At 38.2% G+C, this 13,136-nt stretch overlaps 1 long non-coding RNA gene across 2 annotated transcripts; it reads right to left on the bottom strand.

Annotated features, from left to right (window-relative positions):
• Positions 1-9,237: 9,237 nt before the first annotated feature.
• LOC148977528 (uncharacterized) lies at positions 9,238-12,141 on the bottom strand. 2 transcript variants are annotated; one of them, XR_016169786.1, is made up of 5 exons: positions 12,047-12,141; positions 11,733-11,792; positions 10,325-10,399; positions 10,053-10,218; positions 9,238-9,370 (listed from the first exon to the last, which is right to left on the bottom strand). It is a non-coding gene; the product is annotated as an uncharacterized LOC148977528 (long non-coding RNA). The 2 variants fall into 2 exon arrangements; XR_016169785.1 differs by having other exon boundaries at positions 10,330-10,399.
• Positions 12,142-13,136: the final 995 nt, after the last annotated feature.

Here is a 13,136-nt window from a genome sequence, read left to right as displayed (position 1 = left end):
AATACAAATCCCAAAATTGCGCTAATTTTAAAATTAAACTAAAACTCATGGCTGCACAAGCATTCATAACTGTGCGCGCCAACAGCGAGGAACCAGCAGAACAGAGTGAACGTTCATTCTGTTTAGTTACTTAATAGGAATTTATTTAAAATGCTTACTCTACTCCACAACATTAATGTCTTGTGCGGATATCTGTATTTTGACTTTCGGTTTTAAGTAAGCGATTTAAAAGTTCCCGAGTCCCAGCGGAGTCACACGTTGATTAACCGGTGGGAATATACACAATAGGCCTACCTGATATTGAACACAAGAGGGCAGTATAGCACTACGTATGACTCAGATTATTTTTTCTTCTTCTGAATTTTAAAACCATTCTGGCTGTTTTTGAACGTAAACATAATTCTTAAATGAAAAAAGGGAAAAACTGGTTTAATTATAATATTTGTATAATTTAATTTAGAAACAAATGATGTATAATTACATTTTTAGAAGATATGAGGCTTTTAGTGTTTACTGTTTACTTTTTTGACATTACTTTAATCTTTTGCCAAAGTTGCACATGCCTACTGGCTAATAAATGTGATGTATCTGTCGAGCTATCTGTATCTATCTGTTTCAAGCAATTTCAAGCATGCTAAGAGTCCCAAAAGTATCAAAAAAGAATGTTAAAGTTTGATTTGTTGCCACAGCAACAGTATCAAAGATATCAAGAATCCATTCACAGGTCTACATCTGCTGTATTTTTACATTATACAGATGAAGTTTGAAGCAAATCGGTTAAAAATAAGAGGGTGATATCAAAGCATTTTGAAAGTGACACACTTCCTGCTGCCAGTTGGTGGCGCTATAACTTTGACTCACAATAGTCACATCCATGTAATCAGCCTCTTACAGTGAACACACTGCTGAAGTTTCATCAAGATCAGTTAATGTATGCTGAAGTTATAACACACTTCCTGTTTCACGTTTCTCGCCATAATTTTGTTTCCTCGCCACGGCCAAACCGTTCGAGATATCAAAAATCCCCTCGCAAACTTTCATCCTCAATGCCTTGACTTCATGCTGACCGAGTTTCGTGCCGTGTGTTTGAATTCTCTAGGAGGAGTATTGCACATTCCATTGCGAGCGTTTTACAAACAAACCTCAATAGCCGACTTCCTGTTTGGCTGGGGTAAAAAGTAAGAGCGTGAGGTATAGATGAAACGATGAGATCAACATGTGTACCGAGTTTCATATTATTACATGCAAGCGTGTTTGATTTATGGACCAAGTGTTCGGACCCCGTTCCAGGGGGCGCTGTCTAGCCCCCCTGCCACACCCAGGTACCATCTTCAGCCCGGCTCTGATGGCTGTGGGATCGGACCTGTGTGCAAAGTTTCAAGAGTTTTCAAACCCGTTAAGGGCCCCAAAAGCCGCTAAGAGTCTCAAAATCATTAAAAAAAAGAATTTTAAAGTTTGATGCGTTGCCACGGCAACAGTATCAAAGATATCAAGAATCCATTCACAGGTCTTCATCTGCTATGTGTTTACATTATACAGATTAAGTTTGAAGCACATCGGGTAAAAATAAAAGGGTGAGTTCAAAGCATTTTGAAAGTGACACACTTCCTGCTGCCAGTTGGTGGCGCTATAACTCTGACTCACAATAGTCACATCCATGTGATCGTCCTCTTACAGCGAACATACTGCTGAAGTTTCATCAAGATCCGTTAATGTATGCTGAAGTTATAACACACTTCCTGTTTCACGTTTCTCGCCATAATTTCGTTTCCTCGCCATGGCCAAACCGTTCGAGATATCAAAAATCCCCTCGCAAACTTTCATCCTCAATGCCTTGACTTCATGCTGACCGAGTTTCGTGCCGTGAGTTTGAATTCTCTAGGAGTAGTACTTCAAATTCCATTGCGAGTGTTTTATGAACAACCCTAAATAACCGACTTCCTGTTGGGCTGGGGTAAAAAGTAATAGTATGAGGTATATATGAACGATGAGATCTATATGTGCACCGAGTTTCATATTATTACATGCAAGCGTGTTTGATTTATGGACCAAGTTTTCGGACCCCGTTCCAGGGGGCGCTGTCTAGCCCCCCTGCCACGCCCGGGTACCATCTTCAGCCCGGCCCTGATGGCCGCGGGTTCTGACCCGTGTGCTAAGTTTCAAGAGTTTTTGAGCATGTTAAGGGCCCCAAAAGTGCCCGAATAGTCGTATAAATAATAATAATAATAATAATAATAATAATAATCCTAAGGAAAACAATAGGGCCTTCGCCCTTTCAGGGCTTGGGCCCTAATAATAATAGTAAAGAAAAATAATCCCAAGGAAAACAATAGGGCCTTCGCCCTTTCAGGGCTTGGGCCCTAAATATAGCTGCGAGCAGCGATTGCGGGCCCAAGCCGGTGGCACCGCAACCCCGATGCCTTTAGTTACCCAAAGGCACCGGGATGGTGGTACCGCCGGCTTTGGCCCTTTATCGCTGCTCACAGCTATATTTATATTTAATATAAAGCCGGTGGCACCGCCACCTTGGTGCCTTTAGGGTTATTCTGTACGACGTGTAAAAACGTAACCCCCGCTTTGACTATCAAAAAGAAGTGTATTGTAGAGCTTGCATCAATGCGGACTCGATGCGCTGTGCGCTGTAAAACCATGTGGCTTTAAGCGCATCATTCTCCACTCGGGATGCGCATAAGCGTTTTGTGCCACACTGTACTGAGCCTTTCATATCATAATGCAGTGACGCAATGACAGATTATTAATTGCCTTTCTTGTTCTGTTCCATCTATTATATGTTGATAATAGATAGGACAGAGCACTAAAAACCTCAAACAAAGCACTAAAAACTTAAGCTGTTTGCTGTGTAGTCTGAGAATGAGCTGTTTGATTTGCACCCTCTTCCTCTTCACTGTCCTCCATAAAAACCAGCTATCCAGGTCCATGTTGTTCTAGAAAGTTTGTATGTTGCTGTCTCAATTAACATCTCTGCTATACATTTAAAACATGGCTATATCTAAAATAATTTATCTTTTTGATTTTTGTTATCTTGTTTTTCATGAATATTTTACAACAATACAAAGAGCAATGTGTATTTTCCATTAATATAGTTTGTAATGGCTTTTTTTGTCATAGATTATAATCATATATTTTTTGGATTTGTTATTTATCTTTATAATGAAGTTGTCTGTATTAAGTAGATTGTGTTTAACACACACAAGAGTGATTCATTAGTTCAACACATAGTTATAGAAATTCTACTTTATCTAAAAAAAACCCTGCACTTTATACACACACACACACACACACACACACATAAATACATGTAAATAAAAATACCAAAAAAAAAAACATCAAATGTGTTTTTAGTCAGAGTATTATTTTATACAGAAACAAATATTTGTAATTCAGATAAGAATGAAGTTAGTGTTTTAAAATCTTAAGGAAAACAAATATATTGAAATATAGCACATGAATTTTAAATTCATTCAACTTCAATTACAAATACAATCTTACTTTTATTTAAAGCAATCTATACATTTAAAAGATGGGGGTTATATGCCTATTTTGTCATTTAAAAATATTGTTATGCAAAATTGTTATGCAAAAAGACAAGGACTTAGAAACAAGGACTTGTAGGAAAAATCACAGCCAGCCACACACACACACACATAAACACAGACAACAGCCCTCCCCTCCCCACACAGACACACACACCCACACACACAGAGAGAGAGAGAGAGAGAGAGAGAGAGAATCGCAGGGGAAATAAATCCATTCAAACTACAATATCTGACTTTCTGTTGCTCAGAGCGAATGACTTTAAATTGGAAAGTTGATCGGCTTGACGAGAACAATATACGTGGTAAGTTTTGTAACTGTAGGTAAATTGAGCAAAGTTATAACACACTTTATGTGTCCTTTTTTAGTCATAAAATTCATTTCCTCGCCACGGCCAGACCGTTCTAGATATCAAAAATCCGTCCGGAATTGAGCATCCTCAATGTCTTGACTTTATGCACACCGAGTTTGGTTGTGATTGGTAAACACATGCATTGTGATTTGATGTATTTCTCCTAGGACAATTATTCAAACAACCCATAATTCATAATTCATAAATAACTTCCATTTGAACTGTCATAAAACTTAGAGCACGAAAGTTGTTTGGCCTGATGTGATCTATAATTGTACCGAGTTTCATATTAATTCATGCAAGTGTGTTTGATTTATGGACAAATGTTCGAATCCCAGTCCAGGGGGCGCTGTCGAGCCGCCCTGCCACGCCCGGTTACCAGCTTCAGCCCGGCCCTGATGGCCATGGGTTCTGACCCGTGTGCAAAGTTTCACGAGTTTTCGAGGATGTTAAGGCCCCCGAAAATGCCAGAGAAGTCGCACACAGCAAATAAAGGGTTAAAATTAACCTGACAAGCCCCCCTCCTCTCACTCACACAGAGGGACACTGAGAGACTGGCAAAATTCTGAGATTTTCTCTACATTCAAACAAACATATCTGACTTTCTGTGGGTCCTAGCTAATGAGTGTCAATTAGAAAGTTGTCCGGCTCGAGGAGTACAATATACATACCGATTTTTGTAACTGTAGATAAAACTAACAACCCCACTTTTGTCAAAAGGTGGCGCTACTGAGCCCTCACCACGCCCGTTTCTGAAACTTTGCACATGTCTACTGGCTAATAAATGTGATGTGTCTGTCGAGTTTCATGCAATTTAAAGCATGCTAAGGGTCTCAAAAGCATCCTAAAAGCATCCTAAAAGAAGGGTAAAGTTTGATGCGTCGCCACGGCAACAGTTTCAAAGATATCAAGAATCCATTCACAGGTCTACATCTGCCGTATGTTTACATTATACATATGAAGTTTGAAGCAAATCGGGTAAAAATAAAAGGGTGATATCAAAGCATTTTGAAAGTGACACACTTCCTGCTGCCAGTTGGTGGCGCTATAACTTTGACTCACAATAGTCACATCCATGTGATCGTCCTCTTACAGCGAACATACTGCTGAAGTTTCATCAAGATCAGTTAATGTATGCTGAAGTTATAACAAACTTCCTGTTTCACGTTTCTCGCCATGATTTCGTTTCCTCGCCACGGCCAAACCGTTCGAGATATCAAAAATCCCCACACAAGCTTTCATCCTCAATGTCTTGACTTCACGCTGACCGAGTATCGTCGAATTTGGATCAAAGCTCTAGGAGGAGTATTTCAAATACCATTGCGAGCGTTTTACAAACAAACCTCAATAGCCGACTTCCTGTTGGGCTGGGGTAAAAAGTAAGAGCGCGAGGTATAGATGAAACGATGAGATCAACATGCGTACCGAGTTTCATATTATTACATGCAAGCGTGTTTGAGTTATGGACCAAGTGTTCGGACCCCATTCCAGGGGGCGCTGACGAGCCCCCCTGCCACGCCCAGGTACCATCTTCAGCCCGGCTCTGATGGCCGCGGGTTCTGACCCGTGTGCAAAGTTTCAAGAGTTTTCGAGCATGTTAAGGGCCCCAAAAGTGCCCGAATAGTCGTAAGAAAAATAATAATAATAATAATAATAATAATAATAATAGAAAAGAATAATCCTAAGGAAAACAATAGGGCCTTCGCCCTTTCAGGGCTTGGGCCCTAAATATAGCTGCGAGCAGCGATGGCGGGCCCAAGCCGGTGGCACCGCAACCCCGGTTCCTTTAGTTACCTAAATGCACCCGGGTGGCGGTGCCGAAGGCTTTGGCCCTTTTATGATTAAATGTTAAAACGGCTTGCCATACTCTGTCATTTCGACTAGTCACAATTATGTTACAGATATCTTAAATGATAATACAAACTATCCAAAATGTAATTACGAATAGACAGAAAGACGTTGTTGATATCTACAATGTTAATTCCGGACAGGCAAACTTAGCTTTTAAATGTTAAAAGGGCTTGCCATACAGGGACGTAGGCTCAGAGAGAGGCTCACCATATTCAGACCAAAATATCTGACTTCCTCTTGGTCCGAGCTAATGACTATGTATTAGAAAGTTGTACGGCTTGAGGAGTACAATGTATATACCGATTTTTGTAACTGTAGATAAAACTAACAACCAATGTAGTAGCACTTCTCTTTTTTTGATTGGCTGATGCGTAGCAGGGTCGACTGCTGAACTCCAGGCGAGACGCGCTTGATTCTCACGTGAGAGCGGCGCGGCCAGAGAAATTGCGTATATTAAATATATTATTAATAGTTTTTCCGCATGAGAAATACAATGTGTGACGGGAGTGTGAGACAAAAGACTGAAACGAGTGACTGTCATGCTCAATGCGTGACACACTATAAAAAAATATTTCACACTGACTCCACATTTAGGGGGCCACAAGGGGGTCCAAGCTTGTTGTCGCAGGGGCACTGGCCCCCCCAGGCCCCGCCTAGAACCGCCATTGCTCACACACACACACACACTTTCTCTCTCTCTCAAGAAGCAAAAACATGACTGCTAAAGGTTGTATCAGCGATGGCGGGGTAACATCACTTAACATCACGAGTGCTATTCCCTTAGGCCACGCCCCCTTGTCTCCCCAAAGTATTATAAGCAATCATGCGCATCCCGTGTGCAGAATGATGCACTTGAAGCAACACCAAGTCACAGCACGCAACGCTTCACATTGAAAAGAACATAGCGAAGGGATGGTATCTATAATCTATGCTTAGGGCTGCACGATTTGGGAAAATGTCATATTGCCATTATTGAGCCAATATTGCAATTGCGATTTGCGACTCCGATATAATAAAATGGTTTCATGAGTCCAACTTGCTTGGTTCTAAAGTAAAATGCACACACAGATTAATGTTTATTTCTCAACTCAAACTAAAAACAACAACAACAATAAATGATTGATAACACCTACACTGTAAAAAATTTCCTGTAGAATTTACAGGAATTTACTGGCAAAAAAGTTGCCAATAAAATCCTGTAAAAATGTTGGAAATTGCTGTAAAATTGATTACAGTGTAATACTGTAAAGCAATTTACAGTTAATTGTTGTATATGAAATTTATAGGTATACAGTAATTTATAGAGTTTTTACAGTAACATTGAATTAAACCTGTATTTTATTTTACAGCAATATTTTGTAATTTCACTAAAGTACAGTATTTACCTGGCAATAAAGTTGCCAATAAAATCCTGTAAATACCCCCAAAATTCAAGTAGATGCTGTAATAGTTTAACATTTAAAAAGCTGAAAAGAATCATTTTAACAGTAAACTGTACTCTATTATTTACCATTATATTGATGTAGATGCATTAAAATAAACATTTAAAAAAACAAACACAAAGTCAAAGCTGTTGTAGAAAAATATTTATTAAAATAATCAGCAAATTACTACAAGACTGGTAACAACAATTTTACTTTTTCAAGTACAGAAAATCTTTTCAAAATCAGTCACAAAATAACTACAAATAAGGCTTAACACCAACATACTGGGTTCAATAAAAGTTAAAGGGATAGTTCATCCAAAAATGAAAATTCTGTCATCATTTACTCACCCTCAAGTTGTTCCAAATCTGTATGAGTTTCTTTCTTTGTTGAACACAAAAGATGATATCTTAAAGAATTTTGGTAACCATACAATTGAAAGATATTTTGAAGAATGTTGGTAATCAAACAGTTGGTGGTAGCCATTTACTAAGTTCAGCAGAAGAACGAAACTCATACAGGTTTTTAACAACATGGGGGTGAGGAAATGGTGAATGATTTTCCATTTTTGGGTGATAGTTCACTTTGAAATTAATTTTTGATATGTTTTATCTTACCTCAAGGGGATCCAAGATGTAGGTGTCTTTGTTTCCACAGTATTTTCAATTTTGACATTTTTCAGTCAAACCGTTGTTGTCTATCAGTCATACACTGGAGGCTAAGGGGGTCCACCAAAGAGCAGCACAGAAGTCCAAATTAAACATGATTTAATGACTCGTACATGTAAGTACACATTGATGGCCTAAGACACGAAACGAGCGGTTTGTGTGAGAAAACGAACAGGATTTAAATAGTTTTTACCTCTTGTAATCATAGCCATGACAAAATGATCTGCCGGCAGGGGTGCTTCGGTCTGCGCATGCGCTGGAAGTGGAGCAGGAGACACTTTTGGTATTCTAGGTATTCTGATTAATTATTTTGTCTTTTTGCCTCCACGTTTCCCCGATTGGGCGCGAGCTTCTCCTCCTGTACATACGGTAATCTCTTTCCTGTGCGACAGAGAGTTGCGTGGGTATGACGCAATCGTTAGCCTACTTTCACTAAAACTGCATCTACGGGGCCATAACATAAGCTACAAGGTAATGGAGCTATTTATACATTGTCGTGTTTCTTTAGAAATAAATAAAGGACAAATGGGGTCTTCAAACGCCTCAGATGTAAAGTTATTCGCTGTCAAAGTGACGCCAACACGAATGGGAGTCAATGGGAATGCTAACACAAGTGAAGTTCTGCTACAAGATGTCAGCTCCCGCGAGGCTTCAACTTCCGGTCGATGGATTACCCCCTTGGTTTATACAGAGATTTCGGAAGTTTTACCTTTCACTAAACATATTTAGATATACGGGAAACCGCAATGGAAAACGATTTCGGTATATCTAAATATGTTTAGTAAAAGGTAAAACTTCCGAAATCTCTGTATAAACAATGAGTGACGTACACACGCAAGCGATCACTTCCGACGTAACATTGAACTGATTCAGTTCGGTTCAGTTGGACATTGAACAACTGATTCAGGTCACTTGGACGTCACTGTGATTACACAAGGTAAAAACGATATAAATACTGTTCGTTTTCTCACAAAAACCGCTCGTTTCGGGTCTTAGGCCATCAATGTTTACTTACATTTACGAGTCATTAAATCATGTTTAATTTTGACTTCTCTGTGCATGCTTTTTGGTGGACCCCCTTAGCCTCCAGTGTATGACTGATGGACAACAACGGTTTGACTGAAAAATGTCAAAATTGAAAATACTGTGGAAACAAAGACACCTACATCTTGGATGCCCTTGAGCTAAGCTAAAACATGTCAAAAATTAATTTCAAAGTGAACTATCCCTTTAATCTCAAACAACAGAATGGCAAAATTGTTAACTCGCATCTCTTGTTAACTCAAATTTCTGCTTTTCTATTATTATTACTATTATTTTTGTTTCAAAGTACTTTTTTACATTTTGTGTAATTATAGACATCTCAGTTTTTTGTTTCATATATACATTTGACAACTCACATGCTTAACCACTCAAGGTCCACAGGGTAGCCTAATGAGAAGAGTAGACACATGAGGATTGACTGTGTTGTTCCTCTTCTCTGAGGTCTTTCCACTTTCATTGATGTTCTTGGTAAACATCTGCTCAAAAATCAGAGGCTTTAGGATCATGTGCAGACTTATGAAAATATACCACTTTACAATAAGCATTATTTGCACTACTAAAAAGGATTTGTTCACCACAAAATGACATTTCTGTAATTAATTACTCGTTAATCTGTCACTACTGACCTTCATTCATTTTCAGGAACACACATTAAGATGTGTTTGATGAAATCAGAGAGGTATCTGAACCACACATAGACCACAACGTCATTACAACGTCCGGGGCCCAGAAAGGTAGTGAAAACCTCATTAAAGTAGTCCATGTAACTTCAGTGGATCAACCTCAATGTTATAAAGTGATGAGAATACTTTTTGTTCTAACGTAGAACCTGGAAGCGATGCACTGTTTAATACAGCGTCAGAGATTGACACAGAAGAGAAGAGATTTTGTGGCTTCATAACATTAAGGTTGATCCAGAGTAGTCACATGGTATATTTTAACATTGTCTTAACTGCTTTTCTGGACCTTGGAAGTTGCAATGATTTTGTGGCCTATGTGTGGTTCAGAAACCCTGCAAGATTTCATCAAAAATATCTTAATTTGTGTTCCGAAAATGAACGAAGGCCAGTAGTTAATTAATGACAGGTGAACTAACATTAATTTTTAGATGAACTAATCCTTTAACATATACAAATTTATATTTCAGTAATCTGTTACCTTTGAACAAATTCAAGTGTGCAGGATGCCTCGTGCTGGTACACCAGATTAAAGTTGTAGTAAGTTGCAAACAAAGCAGCAAATTCAGCCATGAAATTGGGGTGTTGATTCAGAACCACTTGACCCTCAATACTCAGCATCCACTGGGTTGCAGTGAGAATTTCACCTAAAAATAAAACAAATGAAGAGAAAAAAGAAAACAGTTTATAAAAATGTATGCTTAAATACAACAGGCAAAATGTATTAAGTAATTTAAAGATTCTGGAACGTACATTACCTAAGACAATCAGTCTCAGAGAGTCTGGAAGTGCAGAACTTTTTTCCACTTCAGCTGCTGTTGCTGACATCTACAATAAAAAAAAATAATAAAAGGGAAAAAAATGTAATGTAATTAAGTGCAGTATATGCAGTAAATGCAGTACAGACAGATTTCCCAGCCCTCATCAATATGGCATTTTAAAAAGCCTAATTAAGTAATTCAGAGTTGTACATGCATGTGAAATGATGGTATCCAATCTTGCAAATCAGTGTTGTGTCTGGTCAAATCTAGCACCTTTACAAGACTTCTGATAACCTGTATGGTCTCTATAAATGAAACTTAAAAGCTGCACATTTTTAAATGCACGTGAAAAGTCAGGTAACATTACACCACAGGTAAAACAGCAGTTAAGAACATTAATGTGACCTACAATGATATTGCTATCATATTGACAATTTACAGTGATACATTTCTCATTTAGATTTAGGTTCAAGTTATATTAAGAAAACGATAAATATGGGAACTTTGAACAGAAAATAAAATTAACTTTCAAATCTTTTGCCAGTCATTTTGAATTTAGTTATGACGCAGGGATTTGTTAAACACTGGGTTTACTTGCTCTCAATAATAAATCCAAACTAGTGAAATAAATGATAAAATAGCAGAATCATGCAACGATGTTAAAATCATATTCTAATGTTTTCATCAGCAAAGCTAACTGCACGTGCGTATTTACGTTCTATCTCAACAGCACTTCAGAATGCCTTGTTTTCCAAACTGCAAATGCTCGAAAAAAATACTCTCTGGAGAGCATGACGAACAGGCATAGGCCTGTTACTATCATTAGGTGCGTTCCATTCGACAGGGTCCCTACGCAGTGTTCACTGCTCCCTACTCCCTGAACACGGTATATCAGTTGAAGTGGACTTCACTGACTTCCTGTGAAGTGATGTACCAATGTTCCCTTATTCCCTATGCCGTTTGCAGTGCCCTTCGAACTGAAAATGTTCGTTCCCTTTCAAATGGAATCTCACTTAAGATGGCTAAATACCCTGTGAAGTCCACTTCGCAGTCCACTTACGGTCGAATGGAACGCACCTATTGTGCGCTGCAAATTGATTTGCGTTAAATAGTTATGATGCAGGCCTTTATTAAACACTGGTTTTACATGCTCTCATACGAAAATCGAAATCAAACGAAATCAAAACTGGTAAAATAAATGAGAAAATAGCAGCATCCAACGATGTTAATATAGCCTATTCCAATGTTTTCGTCAAGAAAGCTAACTCTCACCAAGACTTAAGTGGATCCGATCTGTCGTCTTGCAAACTGCAATGCTCTAAAATACTCTCTTGAGAGCAAATTCAAATAAAACTGTAACAAACGGCAGCATTCGTCCATAACATTTAAGATAGTTTTACCTTGTGCTTGTAAGTTCAGATCGCCTCACCACTGAGCGCGCGCCGTCGCGATTGCCTCGCCTGAAACAAGAAATTTAAAATTAAAGACACATTGCTGTACTAAATAAACGTAACGTTTCGATGGAAAATATAGGAATCAAACACTTTTACATCACACTAAATGTCCTGATAACACGCAGTTGTTAACAAGTCGATCAATAATTGCATGATATAATGACATGCCGATGTTATGAATTCTGTTCAAAATATGAATCGCTCATTAAGTAATACATTAGATTGTAAATATTTATGGACGTAAATTTAAGTTAACTTACCAAAAATTGAGTAAATAGTGCCTTTTATCTTCAACTCGATCCTGCCCTGCTCCAGTCCACCAGATTTCAAATGTATTCAGCCCGCGCAATCCCATGCCACGTCACAGTAAATTGTTGTAAAACGTATGAACTACAGTGAAAACACCTCTTACCTGTAAATCAATTTACAGTTGACAGGGAAATATACAGTAAACAACTGTAATACTCAGTTTGACCCATAATGCATTGCGAATTACAGTAATAACTTGTAAAATGATAAAACAATAAATTTCTGTAGAATTTTGCTGTAGAATCTACAGCAATTTTTTACAGTGTATAATGATCAATAAACCATCAACCAAACCAACATTACAGTGATTCCATCAATTGAAAGCCATCAACTTTTTAAAAAATTATTACGCTTAAAAAAAATATATAACAGCTTTTAAATTAAGTGAACTTCAAACAATCCCCACATAAACCCATAATAAAAAACATATTTACCTGTGCCCTTCCTGTCTTAACAGGTACAGAAATTGAATAAAGTTATCAAACAGTCTGCGCTGCCTGAATCATAAATTATATATATAATAATCCTTATTAAAGCTACAAAAGTTCTTTACTCAAGATCAGTGAGTAATTTTCTAATTTCCCTTTGTTCTTTTAACTTTACTGAAAGAACGCTTTATTCGCTGCTGGCCCTTTAAGAGCACCCGTTGCCGAGACGCGGATCTCACACGCGCCTCATAGCACAACTCTTTTCGTCCATAGACTTTTCTTATGTTATGAAGATACTAGACAAAATCACATTTTGGCATAATTGTGTGTGCTATTGTTCGTTCAAGCTCGAAAGAGAACTGTTTATTCTGGGCTGGCACACGGTCAGTGCATGCGCATTATGCGAGTCTCATCTATTCTAATCTAGGGCACTCACAGGCAGCTTTTCACTTCTTGTCGTGCAAAATGCGAAAAGGCATTTGAACCAATAAGAGGGGGATCTTGTAACACTAGTCAAAGGATGACAAAAAAGAAGAGATGCTGCGCTAATAGCCCTACTTTGTTTATTTCATATAAAATCGCGGCATTTTGCGTTATATAATTGCATAGGTTT

The sequence above is a fragment of the Pimephales promelas genome, chromosome 9 (assembly GCF_988280905.1).
Source record: "Pimephales promelas chromosome 9, fPimPro1.hap1.1, whole genome shotgun sequence".
Lineage (NCBI taxonomy): Eukaryota > Metazoa > Chordata > Actinopteri > Cypriniformes > Leuciscidae > Pimephales > Pimephales promelas.
Note: the sequence above shows the minus strand (reverse complement) of the source record. Positions and strands in the feature narration are given on the sequence as shown.